Genomic DNA, 15,505 nt, shown 5'->3' on the forward strand with positions numbered 1-15,505 from the left:
GCTATTCATACAATCCTCTTCCAAACTTTTAATTCTTTCCTCACTAACAATCTCACTTGTCTCATAAGCATTGATAATGCTTTGCTTCTTAAAACACTCGCTTTCCAACTTACCAATCTTTTCTTTTAATTCATTGACAAGTTTAGGTAAATCAGCATTAGGATCAGAATGTACCTTAGATGAAGATGCAGAGTCTATGGCCATGAATGCCACATTAGCTCTTCTGATATCATCTGCTATATCTTCCTCATGGTTACTCCAGTCAAAGCTTCCCTCATGCTGAGTAGTTACTGCCACATTGCCTTGATTTCTTGGTTGATTTTGGTTTGCTGGAATGTTTTGAGTTGCAGGGATTTGAACAGCTTGATTTTGATTGTTGTTCATTTGATATACTTGATTCTGATTCATGCCCTGCTGGTTGTTCATCTGAGGCTGATAGTGGTTATTAAAATTGGGATTGAAGTTGTTGTTTGGATGGAAGTTGTTGTTGTTGGGATTGAATCCTTGGTTATTGTTGAAGTTCTGCTGGTTATTGTTTCTATGCACATTCTGCTGGTATTGTTGTTGGTTTCTAAGCTGTTGGAACTGATTGACTTGAAAGTTCCTTGGCAAATTGCACTCTCTTGCAAAGTGTCCAGGCTGTTGACAGTTGTAGCAGATAGCCTTGGACTTATCAAATCCTATTCTCTCATTTGGACCAGAAATTAGTGATCTACCAGTTCTGTTGAACAGTCTTTTGCTTCTTAATGCCAACATTGCAGCTTGCTATTTGAGATCCATGTCTTCAAGGTCATCAGCATCTATTTGTTCCAAATCACCCTGCACTACACTTGTGTGAATTATGTTTTTGGCCACAAATACATTGTAGGACTCAGTGAACATAGACATTAGGGTTTGTGCATCATTCCCTTGAACATGCCCTGTACCAGCACTTTGAGCATTTCCATTTCCCACAGAAACTGAATCATCATCAATTAATTGAACATTAAATCTCTGTTGACCACTTTGATTGCTTGAACCACCTCTAATGAAAGACCTAGCAGTCTCATTGTTGTGATCACTTGGTTCTTCAATGATGGGAATTTGTTGTTGATTATTTGTTGTAAGATTCCCCATTGGAGCAATTAAAGCATTTGACACATTGAAACTTGGTTTATCTTCCTTGATCATTTCATTCTCAATCATTTCAAGTTCAGCAGCTTGAAGAAAACATACTACATCATCCAATTTCAATTCATTGAAATTTTGCTTTTGAAGGATGAACTTGCAAGCAGTATACCATTCTTTTGGCATTGAGTTAAGCAACTTTGTATTTAAATCGAAGTCAGTCATTACATAGTCAGTTGTTCTCAACTCATTCACAATACTCAGAAAACGTTCTAGTATTGACTTCAACCTTTCACCATCTCTATACTTGAATCTTTCTTACTGTTGCTTCAGTCTTTGCTTCTTAATGTTCTTCAATTCAGTATTCCCTTCATACATCTCAAGGATTGCATCATACATGGCCTTAGCACTTTGATGATGTGCAACCTTTGTGAGGATTTCCCAAGACAGACCAAGTTTGAGCATAGCCAAAGCCCTGTCATCAACCTTTCTCATTCTCTCTCTAACAGCAGCAATAGCATTTGCATTAGCACCTTCTTCAACAGCAGCTTGTGGTCCATTCTTGATAGAATTCCACATATCCACATCATTATAACAAACAGCAACCTCAAAAAGCACTTTCCACTTGGTAAAGTTCTCCTGACCATACAATCTAGGTATCTTATTAGTAGACACCTCTTGTTCCTCATATCCAGACATTTTCTTAAAACAAAAGTTAAGCTTTTATCGAAAATAGAGTAAAATAATCAGATCTGAGAATAAATTCTGAGATCTGAGGTGTCTGATATGAATAGAACAAGATTTAACAATAAAAATCAAAGCTTTAAGTGAAATAAGGAAAAGAAAACACCTAAAACTTGTAGATATGGAAGAAAAACGAAGAACAGAGCCTCTGACGTCACAAATCAATCGAACAGTGCTCTGCTTATGTCATTCTTCTTCAAAACTTAATCAGCAACAATCTTTCTAAAAATAGCAGCAACCGGCTCTGATACCACTTGTCTTGTCCGTTTCGGATCGGATCTTAATCAATCATGTCATAATTCACACAAAATTAATCGTGTTGACAAGAGAGTTAATGACGGGTTACTATGTTTAGAAAGATGACCGTTTGTTAGAGGCGGAATCAATAACAAACATACGGTTGCAATGAATATTCAAAATACGGAGACACACGGAGGATTCACTCAAAAGATTTCCATAATTTATATAACGTTAATCATACAAAAGGATAATCGATTAGGGTTTAGGAGGAATCCTAGGACAGCCGTCACACACACAATGTTCTCTTAATTAATGTGTCGGTCTTATCCGTATTGTCTCCTATTTTTCGTGTGTCCTTGGCGGCGTGCCCTAATTATTCTATTTATAGGCCTGCCAACCTAGGACAGGCTGTCATTCCTTCTAGAAACCCTATCCGATAGTACATATTCAATTTACATATTCAAAAATTATACTAAGTGTAAAACAAGTCTTCCGGGTAGGCTTTTCATTAAACTTCAGTCTCCGAGTACGCAGCGTACTCGGCCTTCCTTCAGACTTGGTAAACATAGAAGTGTACTCGGAATCAGTTTCCGGGTAGACTTTACTTAACAAATATTTTACTAAGTAAAATATTCACCGAGTAGACTTCAATCTTCTTGAATTTATCAAACTTTGCTCGACAAATCCTTACGAGCAACCTTGTTCTTCTATGATCCTGTTCGGCTCATTATTAGTTAAACAACTTATTGATAAGGCGTACTCGGGAGTACATACCTTATTCGAGCCGAACCTTACTCGATATAACTTAGAGATATTCCATCAACTCATCAAGTATACTCGGACCATAATTATTAAAGAATACCTTGCCCGGTCTTCCAATTGCTTGGCTTCTTGGACTTGGTTGACCACCTTACTCGGAAGAGTAAAAAACTTGGTCTTGAAGAACAACCCTGCTTGACAAAGTGAACCTTACTCGGATATGCCAAATAGATGAACCTTACTCGGAAATCACCAAAAAGCATACCTTGCTCGGATATCCACTTAAGAAGATTATTTGAAGTAAACCGTGCCCGGAAGGCAAAATCTTGTACTCGGCTAAGTAAAAGCTTACTCGAAGGTCCAAGGTGTACCCGGATTCAATACTTAGCAGTTTCTGAGGAGGTTGAGAAGATTCCAATCTTCAATATTCTTCATTTAGGTCAAATCTCCTCATTTGGGTCAAACTCTTGACCCAACAGAGCTAACATATTAAAACAAAATCAAGAGTTTAGAACAAGACTGTATGGATAGTTATAACATTCAGTCAGGATACACTACTGAGATTGAAGGATTAAAGAAAATGTATTTTGTTGAGAAGTTGAAGAACACCCAACTTCAAGTTGAGGTTGATTTTCTAAAGAATCTTGTGTCCACTGGTAAAGTTTTTGGAAAGTTGAAGAAAATTAAAGAGGAAGATAAGTACAAAGTTGCTCCTCCACCCTTTAATGATAATTACTCATTAAAGGTGGACAATGAAAATAAGTTCTTATCTGATCAATTCATATATGTGTTCGAAGATAAAAAGGATTTGCTGAAAATTATAAAATGGTTGAGGTTGATGAGAAATATGAGTTTGTGATGAAGGTTGTTGAAACAAAAGAAAAATCAGTTGAAAAATCTGTTGGTATACAAGTGTCATTGGAGGATCAAGAGAGTGATTTGTTGAGTAAAGATGATTTGAGTGATTCAAGTGATAAATGCTCAAGTTGTGGGAATTTAAAAGAAACGAAAAGAGTAAACAAAGTTCAAAGGACAAGATCCCTTTGTCACCAAAGATTACTCCAAAGATGAAGTAACACCATGATCGAAAGAGAAGAGAACATAGATCATTTGATCTTTGTGGTGGATCCAAAGGAAAGAAAAACATTGAAAGATTTACAATCAAAGTGTCACCAAAAAAGGCAAGTGTCAAGAACAACAAAAAGAATGAAGAAACCATAAAAAATGATGATATGTTTCTTCTAGTTTATCCAGTTTTCTCTAATCAAGAATTGTTTGATGTTGGAGAGGTGGAAAGCATAGAAGACTATATCAGAAGTGGTCAAGACAAAGAAATGATAAACAAGACAACCCAATCAAGTTGGAGAAAATTAACTTTGTGAAGAGCACTGTGTCAAGAGAAGATACAAAAATTGAGCAATTTTTGCTATTTTCAATCAACTTTAATGGTCTCATTACTCATCAAAAGACTATTGGAGTTGATCCTCCAAGACCTAGTGAAAGATAGAAGAGGAGTAACTCAAGTGAAAAATTCAAAGGACAAGTGTGGTGCAAAGTCTGTAATGTCCATGGTCATCACACTGACTCATGTCAAGAAAGGTTCATTCCTGAACCATTTCATGTCCCTGATCATATAAAATTTGGGCAAGACTTTGCATTTTACACAAAGCAGTACAATGAATACTTGAGTAAGGGTGAGAAGATGATTGATGATCAAATTAAGATTGATGAAGCAGTTGATAAGAAAAGAGAAGTTGTTGACTAGAAAAAGCTCCAATGCTTAAGAAACTAAACATGGCTCAATCTGTTAAGTCTCAAGTTTCTGAAAAATCTGTTCACTCTGAGAAATCAAACTGGTGTGAAAGAGAGAGCAAGCTTAAGAAGAAAATGTTTAATAAGAAGAAATCAACAGAACTCACTGAGATGAAATTTTTTTTGTTGAAGAATGGTTTTGAATCACATGGATTCCTATGGAAGCCAAAATCTGAAACTTAAGTGACTATCATGAAGATAGAGACAGTCATTGAAGAATGTACTAACATAATTCCTATGTTGGAGATTTATATGATATAATCTATAAATCTGATGATTCTTGTGAGCTAGTATATGAGGATCCCAAACCAAATGCAACAGTTGATGAAGTTGTTGATGATATTCAAGTTGAATCATCTTGTGTTTCATCACTTAACTGATTCTTTTACTTTGATTGGTGCAGGAACAGTCCACACCAATGAATGATGTATGGTACTTAGACAGCGGATGTTCCAGGAACATGACCTGTGAAAAAAGATCATTGGTCAACTATGTGGAGAAATTTGAAGAACCAGTTGCATTTCATAGTGATGAAAATGGAGGGAAGATTGTGGGGAAAGACATTCTCACAAACGGAAAAGGTATTTTGATAATGTGTTTTATGTGGAAAGATTAAAATATAATTTTTTGAGGATATCTCAGATGTGTGATAAGGGTTATAAGGTTGGATTTGATGATTCACACTGTTTCATCCTTAAACCCGAATTTGTGATTCCTCTTTATATGATCATGATGATGGACCCTAGAAATGGGAATTTGTATGAATTAAGGATGAAAGATGCCATTTATAGAGGTGGAACATGCTTTGTGTCAAAAGCCACTAAAAATGTAACAAAAATGAGGCACAGAAAGTTTTGTCATGTCAATTTGAAGAATATAACAAACTTGTTATAGGTGAATATGTCATTGGTTTACCCACAAGAGAGTTCAAGCTGGATGACAAGTGCATTTCTTGTTAAAAGGGGAAGCAACAAAAATCATCACACAAAACAAAACTCATAAACTCCATTGAACAAATACTTGAAATGCTTCATATGGATTTCTTTGGTCCTGTAAGAGTTCCAAGCATTGGTAAAAAGAGTTATTGTTTGGTGATTATTGATGATTTTTCAAGGTATACATGGGTTTATTTTGTGAACTCCAAAAATGAGGCTAATGAAATGATTAAGAGCTGTGTGACAAGGATTGAGAACCAACTTGATGCAAGGGTGAAGGTGATGAGAAGTTACAATGAAACTGAGTTCAAGAATGGGATAATGACTGAATTTTGTCAAGCTAAAGGAATCTTTCAACAATTCAGTGCCCCTAGAACTCCTGAATAGAATGGGGTTACAGAAAGAAGGAACATAATATTGATAGAAGCTGCAAGAACCATGCTTGCAGATGCTTACTTGCCTATTACATTTTAGGCAGAAGCAATAAACATTGCTTGTTATGTTCAAAACATAGTCCTTCTCAACAAAAGTCAAGACAATACTCCATATGAAATTTTGTATAAAAGGAAGCCCTACATTGTAACGATTCCGGCAAATCCAGGTATACCCTAGCCGGAATATACTATTTACGTGTTATTTAATACTGATTATATGAGTTATAGTACGTTTATACGAGTATATATGATTCATAGTACGAGTCATACTCGATTATATAGTGAATCGTATTGGAATTACAATTAACCAATGAACGATTATTGAAACCCGAACGAAACGGGAATTACATTATAGACGAAGTATATAATGTTTAAGTGATGTTTACGAAGTATTAATGCTTTGGGATAGGTGAATTATAGCACAGAAAAAGGATTTCGATTTAATGGTACGTCGGTACGCTAAACGAAACCTTTAACACCAAACCAAGCAAGAGACGATCAATCAAGCCGAAAAAGATGCGTAATTATTAATAATATGATGTTTTAATGTCATGGGTTAAGTTTTTTTAAGTTTTTAAATCAGTTTTAGGTAAATTTTATTTTAACCCGAAAAACAACCATTTTATGCTCGTTTTAAGCCGAACTACGAGTTTAAACGAGAAACGAACTGAGCCAGATTATCCACAACATTATCCGGATTGCGTAATCCGAATATGTGGCCTAGAATGGATGTGTGGGCCCCACCCCACCCATTACTTTGGACCGATCGGTCCTAGGGGGTATTATTTACCTCACTTTTTCTTTTTTTATCCATCAAACAAACAAGAACTCTCTCAAATCCTTCAAGTGTTCATCCAAATTCTTGAGTTTTTAACCAAGATCTTCAAGGTATATACATAATTTGAGGCTTGAAGCTTGTTTTTAATTTCATAATTCTTGAGAACAAGAGGTTCCAAGTGAATATGGGTGAAAACCCGAGATGGAACCGATCCTTGCTAGATCAAGTGATGTATACAAGATATACACGGGATCTTGATCCAAGAAACGAGTTAAAAGTGTCAATAACAAAATTTTACGGTTAGAATCTTTGTAAATGAGTTTCCATGTGAAAGACGGGTGAAAACCCGAGATGAAACCTACTCTTGCATGATCAAGAGATGTATACATGTTATACAAAGGATCTTGGTCCAAGAAATAAGTAAAAGAGTCGAGAACGGATTTTTACGGTTAAAACCTTTGTTTTTACTTAAAAACCGACATTATGAAAGAAATGGTTTGATTGTTGGTATAGTTTGCTTGGTATAGTGTTATTGTGCTTGTAAGTGTTGTATCTAGCGGCTAGCAAAGGCTAGAAACCGAGATCCTTGCGATCTAAAGCTAGAAAACACAAAATAGTTCGGTTTTCGTGTGGTTATGAAATTTGGACAGATTGTAGCACGCTTAGAGTCGGGTCACGAAATTTCACAGAGATGATCTACACATGAAAATAAGAGATCTGTGAATTTTTGGTAATTTTTGGATAAAAGATGAATATTTGGTGAATTTAATGCTCGGTTTTGGCCAAAAATGGTGAAAAATAGCTAAACTTGATGAAAAATTCTGAAAAATTTAGGATAAGCTTTTTATAACATATAAAAGTCACCCATAAAATTTGAGCTCAGTTGGAAAAGTCTAAGTAGGCTTTTCGGTAAAACGAGTTCTAGGGCTTTCTAGCTCGGTTTTGGGTGAAAATGGCTTGAAAAATGAGTTTTAAAATCTGGAAAAATTCCAGGAAGTTATGAGGATGACAAGGATCATCCCAGAAAAATTTGGGATTTTTCTAAAAGTCTTTTCGTATTTTTGACATATTTAGTGTTTTAATGATGTTTAAAAATAGATAAATAAATGTAAATATAAGAAAATAAATCTGGAAAATTTTTACAAAATTCCTTACTTTCAAATTAAGTTTTGTGCAAAATTTCAAGACCCGAGACTAAACGGGTAATTATTTGTGCTAAAAAGAACGTAAAAACAAATATTTAAAGCTTAAAACGTGTAAACCGGCAAAGTTCGCATAAGCGAGCTGACTGGTACACGAAAACTTTAAAAATGGACTATTTTCATAAATCTAAGTAAATTAAGTAAAAATAAATCATCCGAAAATAATTCGGATGATTTGGGTAATTTTACCCGATTTTACTGTTTCCGGCACCTAAATGACGGAAACGGGCCCCGCGGCCAAACAGAGTGTCAAACCGAGCTATAATTTCATCACTTTAACTAAATTAACAGTCAAACACCATTTTTGGGTCGGGTGTGACCAAACTCATTTTTGAAACTAAAGACGGATAACCGTGCTAGGCACGCAAATCAAGGAAATCATAAAAATGATAATCTTGACCGTCAGACTCTAAGCAATGTCACAATCTGAGTCCTTAGAAGTGTCACGGGGTTAACATTGTCCCCGGATCGAGTACAGTACTGGGTTAACAATGTCCCCAGACGTACCGATTGACATAGATTTAATTTACGGGAATTATATAGTAACGACTAGATATTATATTACAGATCCAGGCACGTAGCTGTTCATTGTATTACCCACCGACTCACAAAAAGGTGAGTTTTCACGAGCCCCTTTTAATGAACTGTTTTTAAATATATTTTCCCGGGGCGGAAAACATGTCTTATTTAAAGTATTTAAGTACATACCGATCGTATGGAAATACTTGTATATTTATATATTTATGGTTTGATGCACAGAATATATAAATTGTTTATAATGTGTTATTGTTCTGGGGTAACATAGTTCCCAGGGGTTATTATTGTTCTGGGGTAACATAGTTCCCAGGGGTTATTATTGTTCCGGGGTAACGTAGTTCCCAGAGGTTATTATTGTTCTGGGGTAACATAGTTCCCAGAGATTATTATTGTTCTGGGGTAACGTAGTTCCCAGAGGTTATTATTGTTCTGGGGTAACATAGTTCCCAGAAAGTTAATGGAAATGTTCTGGGGTAACATAGTTCCCAGCATGATTATATTGCTAATAAATGATTATTAAAATGATTTGTCAGTGTTTATTTAAATTAGTGAAACTCACCAACTATTCGTAGTTGACCCGTTTTCTTTACATGTTTTCTAGGTATGCCCAAGTTGGAATGATTGATATGTGCTTAACTATCTGTGCTACCTGTTGGAAGCTTGCTGCTCTATGTTTTGTAATGAATTTATTAATGTCTTATCGGTAAAATATGTGTGTAACACCTAGACAGTAACGAAACTCGCAACAATGTAATATGTTATAAATTAATGTAGTGGTATTTTCTTTATAAGCAATGCTGTTGATATCAGATGTGTCTGTTGCATCCCGTGTACGTTTCCGCTGCGGTTACGGGGTGTTACAGAACTTGGTATCAGAGCCATTGGTTATAAAGAATTAGGATGTCTGAAAGAGATACCTAAAATATAACCAGTAGCTCAAGTATTATAGGATCTGAATATCAACTAATAATTTATTGTGACGGGATCTGGATGAACTTGGATGGACAAGTGAGTTATTATGGTCCGGGACATAATAACAGACTTGTCTGCACGGGGGAATTCAGGGGAAGTCACGAGGAACCTTAAATAGGTAAAATTGGCAACATATGTGTAAATATATGATAATATTATTATGTGGTAAAGTTGTATAAATAAGTATGTATTGATTTGATTATGAATTACACTATGAAAAGAACTATATGCTTGTTAACTTGTGTGCAGGTAAAAATGTCAAGCCCGCATAGCTTATCTGTAGAGGAGGATCCGGAGGAGGTTAGCCCCGGAAACTCCGGGAGCTTACACGTGTCATCCGACTCCGAGCCTAGCGAGGCGAGTCACAGGAGCTCGAGCCAGTCCTCTCCGGCCCGGATCGTCAGATCCCCTACTCCCCTCGCACCGCAGACCACCTCTGTCCCTCCGGGATTTGGTCCCCGCCTTACGGCGCGGATCAGCATTCCGCGTGTCCCACCGACCTCTCCCCCACCACGACCTGCTACTCGTCGGGGAGAGTCCTCATCCCAGCCCGAGCCGATGGCTCTACCTGTCTGGGGCCTTCCCAGACAGGAGCGGGATTCGGTAGCCTGGCTACGAGTGCTCACAGAGCAAGTAAATGAGCACTCAGCCGCCCTGACCGTGGGGGTACAGAGACGGGTGTACCTTGGTGACCGCATACTGGATTGCCAGTATGCAATCGACCGATTGACAAGGGAGTGCTCGTACTCCCTAATTATGGTTCAGCGGTTGGAGGCGTGGCTCCGGGGGGTGGTGGCAGTAGTGGTGGCGTTGGTGGCAGTGATGATGTGGTGGGCATACCACCGTGTTTAGTAGTTGTGTTTGGATGGGGTTAGTCAGGGACCATTTTCTTTTTGATACTCTGTGTAAGTAGTTAGTGGTGATACTAACACGGAGTGAATCTTGGTTAGCTATGATACAACCACTGGCCCCTTGGGTGGGTCTCTTTTGGGCATATCTTTATAGATACTTTTGGGTATCATTCAAGCACTGACCCTTTAACGGGTTATGTCGAGATGATACCGACATAGGGCCCTTGTAATAAAACTTAGTTATGTAATGTTGACTGGAAAGTATGTAAACTGATGTTTGTGTAATATGTATCCATGTTTACTAATGAATGAAATATGTATTGTGTTTTATGATTTGAGATGGTATTGATTATATGTATTTCTTTGATGATTGTGTAGAATGGCACCGAAACGATCAACGAAAATATCGGAAGTAGATGTGAGCCGTTTGATTGCTCAACAGTTGGCGGTGGCGATACCGGATATAGTATCGCGCATCGCCGCCAGTATCAACAACTCGACCAATCCAACCCCTCCGAGCAATCAAACGCCCATAAATAATGACGGGGAACAAAATGCTAACCCTCCAAGGAATGATAACACTATTCCGAGTAATGACGCACCGCCTAGGGTGGTCGTTACTGACAGCAATGGCCCTATACCTACGGTGGAGACAAACCGTACGGAACCAATTCGTGCATCCAGGGGATGTTCGATCAGGGATTTCATGTTGTGCAAGCCATTAGAGTTTAGCGGGTCTGAAGGACCGAATGGGTTAGTTAAATGGATAGAGAAAATAGAATCAGTGGTGAATATTAGCAACTGTCCCGAGGATTGTATCGTTAAGTACGCCACCTGTACATTCACCGACCATGCCTTGACATGGTGGAACACCATAGTACAGACTCGAGGTCAGGTGGCGACAAACCACATGACCTGGACGGAGCTTAAGGCTCTTGTGTTGGAACATTTCTGTCCAAAGAATGAATTGCAGAAACTGGAAAATGAGTTGTGGAATCTGGAGATGAAGGGGGCGGACCACTTGGGTTATACCAATCGGTTTAATGAACTGTCACGATTAGTACCGTGGTTGGTCACCCCGGAGACGAAGAGGGTGGAACGTTATATTTGGGGACTTACTCCGGTAGTGAGGAGCATAGTCAACGCGGGGGGACACCGGACGTATGAAAGTGAAGTGACACAGGCTGGCATAGTCACGTATGATTTCTTGCGGAGCGGATCACTAAAGGTGACAGGAGAATCCGCTGGGGGAAAACGGGGTACGCATGATCATAGAATCCAAGAAAAGCAGCAAAGCAAACGAGCTAGGCTCGCTGCCCAGAGCTATGCCATGACTAGTTCGGGCGGAAGGCAAGAACCGCAGAAGGGAACGTTTCCTAGGTGCGGGAAATGTGGTTACCACCATAGTGGCGTGTGCAAAGAGGTGGTGTGCCACCGGTGTGGCAGGGTTGGACACTACGCACCAAATTGTAAGACAAATCTGAACAACCTGAACCGACAACCACAACCTATTCGGGCGCAACCATTTAGAACTCAACCAGCCCGACAGCAGAACCCGCAAGGAAACCAGATGGTGACCACTAGCCGTGCTTGCTACGAATGCGGCAGCACGGATCACTTCAAAAGGAACTGCCCGAAACTGAATCAGGGAGGAAACGGGAGACAACTCGCGGGTCAGCCATCGTCGTCCAATCCGGCGCGAGGCCGAGCATTTGTGATGGGAGAGAACGAGGCGCGCCAGTACCCCAGCGCAGTGACAGGTACCTTCCTCGTCTCTGGTCATTACGCTTCTGTATTATTTGATACAGGCGCCGATAGAAGTTTTGTCTCCGTTAGATTCCTTTCGATAGCAAACCTTCATATTGGTGAAACCATAGAACCTTACAACGTAGAAGTCGCTAACGGTAAAACCATGATAGTTAATCGGATAGTTCGGAATTGCCCTTTTATTCTGAGCGAACAATCCTTCCTGATTGACTTGTTACCGGTAGAATTGGGTAGTTTTGACGTGATAGTGGGAATGGATTGGTTGGCACGTAACAGGGTAGAAATAAACTGTGAAAAGAAAACCGTCAAGATCCGGGTGTCGGATGACGAGGAGGTATTAGTGCAGGGAGAAAAATCCGGCACCATGATACCATTTATATCCCACCTCAAGGTGTTGAAATATATACGTCAGGGATGTGTGGCGTATCTAGCGAGCCTGACGGCCGCTGATTCTGAGGAAAAACGGGTGGACGATATTCCCGTGGTACGCGAATTTCCACAAGTTTTTCCAGAGGAACTTCCTGGATTACCGCCAACCCGACAGGTCGAATTCAGAATCGATCTGTTACCACAAGCTGGCCCTGTTGCTAAGGCCCCTTATAGACTTGCACCGTCCGAGATGCAAGAATTATCCAACCAGTTGCAGGAATTGTTGGATAAGGGATTTATTCGTCCCAGCTATTCCCCGTGGGGTGCACCTGTACTATTTGTGAAAAAGAAGGACGGAAGCCTTCGAATGTGCATTGACTACAGGGAATTGAACAAATTAACCATCAAAAATAGGTATCCTCTTCCCCGGATCGATGATTTGTTTGACCAACTACAAGGTGCGAGCTATTTCTCAAAGATTGATCTTAGATCGGGATACCACCAAGTTAAAATTCAGGAGGAGGATATCCCAAAAACCGCGTTTCGGACTCGCTACGGCCACTATGAATTTTTAGTTATGCCTTTTGGACTAACAAATGCGCCAGCGGTGTTCATGGATCTCATGAACCGAGTCTGTAAACCCTATCTTGACAAATTCGTCATTGTATTTATTGACGATATTTTGATATACTCAAAGAGTAAAGAAGAGCACGAGCAACACTTAAAGTTAGTTTTAGAGCTCCTGGATCAGGAGAAGTTATATGCAAAATTCTCCAAGTGTAACTTCTGGTTACAAGAGGTGCAATTCCTCGGTCACGTTATAAACCACCAAGGAATACACGTTGATCCGAGTAAGGTTGAAGCAATTAAGAGTTGGCAAGCGCCAAAATCTCCAAAGGAAATCCGCCAATTCTTAGGCTTAGCTGGATACTATCGTCGATTTATAGAGAACTTTTCCAGCATCGCCCAACCTTTAACCCTCCTGACTCAAAAGGATTGGAAGTATGAATGGGGTGAAGAGCAGGAAACGGCGTTTCAAACGCTAAAGCAAAGATTGTGCCAAGCGCCAATCTTAAGTCTCCCCGACGGAGACGATGGATTTGTTGTATATTGTGACGCATCCCGTAAAGGGTTAGGATGCGTGTTGATGCAAAATAAAAAGGTCATAGCCTATGCGTCTCGACAGTTGAAAGTTCATGAGAAAAACTACACTACTCATGACTTGGCACTGGGAGCAGTCATCTTTGCACTTAAAATCTGGAGACACTACCTCTACGGTACAAAGTGCACCATCTTCACTGATCATAAAAGTTTGCAGCACATATTCGATCAGAAAGAACTGAATATGAGACAACGAAGGTGGGTCGAGTTACTAAGTGACTATGACTGTGACATCCGATATCACCCCGGCAAGGCTAACGTTGTAGCCGATGCCTTGAGTAGGAAAGATCGAGTTAAGCCACTACGCGTGCGAGCGTTGGGAATGGTAGTCCAATCGAGCCTTTCGGATTTGATTCGAGTCGCTCAACGCGAGGCGTTGAAAGAGGACCAATTGGATAAAGAAGGACTTTACGGGAATGAGAAGAATTTCGAACAGCGTGTGGACGAAATTCTCTATTTCAAAAATCGGATTTGGATCCCGACCCTCCATGACCTTCGTGATTTGATCATGGATGAAGCGCATAAATCGAAATATTCCATACATCCGGGATCAGATAAAATGTACAAGGATGTGAAAGAATTTTACTGGTGGCCGGGTATGAAAAAGGATATAGCCACCTACGTCGGCAAGTGTACGACGTGTGCGAGGGTTAAGGCGGAACACCAGAAACCCTCGGGGATGTTACAACAACCGGAGATTCCCGAATGGAAATGGGAGCAAATCACAATGGATTTCGTGACACACCTCCCTAAGACATCCCGGGGAAATGATGCAATTTGGGTAATCGTGGATAGATTAACCAAGTCGGCACATTTCATTCCGATTAGAAACAATTATAACACCGAGAGACTTGCGCAAATTTATATAAATGAAATAGTGTCTCGTCATGGCATCCCCATCTCGATCATCTCCGATAGGGATAGCCATTTCACCTCCAAACTTTGGCAAGCTGTCCAAGAAGCATTGGGAACACGTATTGACCTAAGCACGGCTTACCACCCTCAGACCCGATGGTCAGTCTGAGAGGACCATTCAAACTTTGGAGGATTTGCTTCGTGCCTGCGTACTGGACTTTTAGGGAAATTGGGATCAACACCTCCCACTCGTTGAATTTTCCTATAATAACAGTTACCATAGCAGTATAAAGGCAGCACCTTATGAAGCATTGTATGGACAGAAATGCCGATCACCACTTTGCTGGTCTGAAGTGGGTGACTCGCAGGTCATTAGATCGGATCTGGTCCAGGAGACGACTAGCAAGATTCTTGAAATTAAGAACAACATGAAAGCCGCGCGGGATCGGCAGAAGAGTTATGCCGATACCCGTAGAAAACCGTTATCATTCGAGAAGGGCGAAAAGGTATATTTGAAAGTATCACCGTGGAAGGGTGTGGTTAGATTTGGCAAGGCGGGGAAGTTAGCCCCGAGATACATTGGACCATTCGACATTATTGCAAAAATCGGTCCTGTAGCTTACCGATTAGAACTGCCTGAGGAACTAAGTGCAGTTCATAACGTGTTTCATGTGTCGAACTTGAAAAGGTGTCTGTCGGATGAGACATCGGTGTTACCCTTAGAGGGTGTTCAAATAAATGATAAGCTCAACTTCGTAGAGGAGCCCATCGAAATAGTGGACGGTAAAATCAAGCAACTTAGACACAATAAGATCTCGTTGGTCAAGGTTAGATGGAATTCGCAACGGGGCCCAGAATTTACTTGGGAACGAAAGGACGAATTTCGGAAGAAATTCCCCCACCTGTTTCCTCAAAAGGAAGTAGTTGTCGCGTAAAATTTCGAGGACGAAATTTTTATAATGGGGGGAGAATGTAACGATTC

This window comes from Bidens hawaiensis, unplaced genomic scaffold (assembly GCF_021521415.1).
Source record: "Bidens hawaiensis isolate Kalapana, Puna unplaced genomic scaffold, B.hawaiensis_p1.1 tig00036238_1, whole genome shotgun sequence".
Lineage (NCBI taxonomy): Eukaryota > Viridiplantae > Streptophyta > Magnoliopsida > Asterales > Asteraceae > Bidens > Bidens hawaiensis.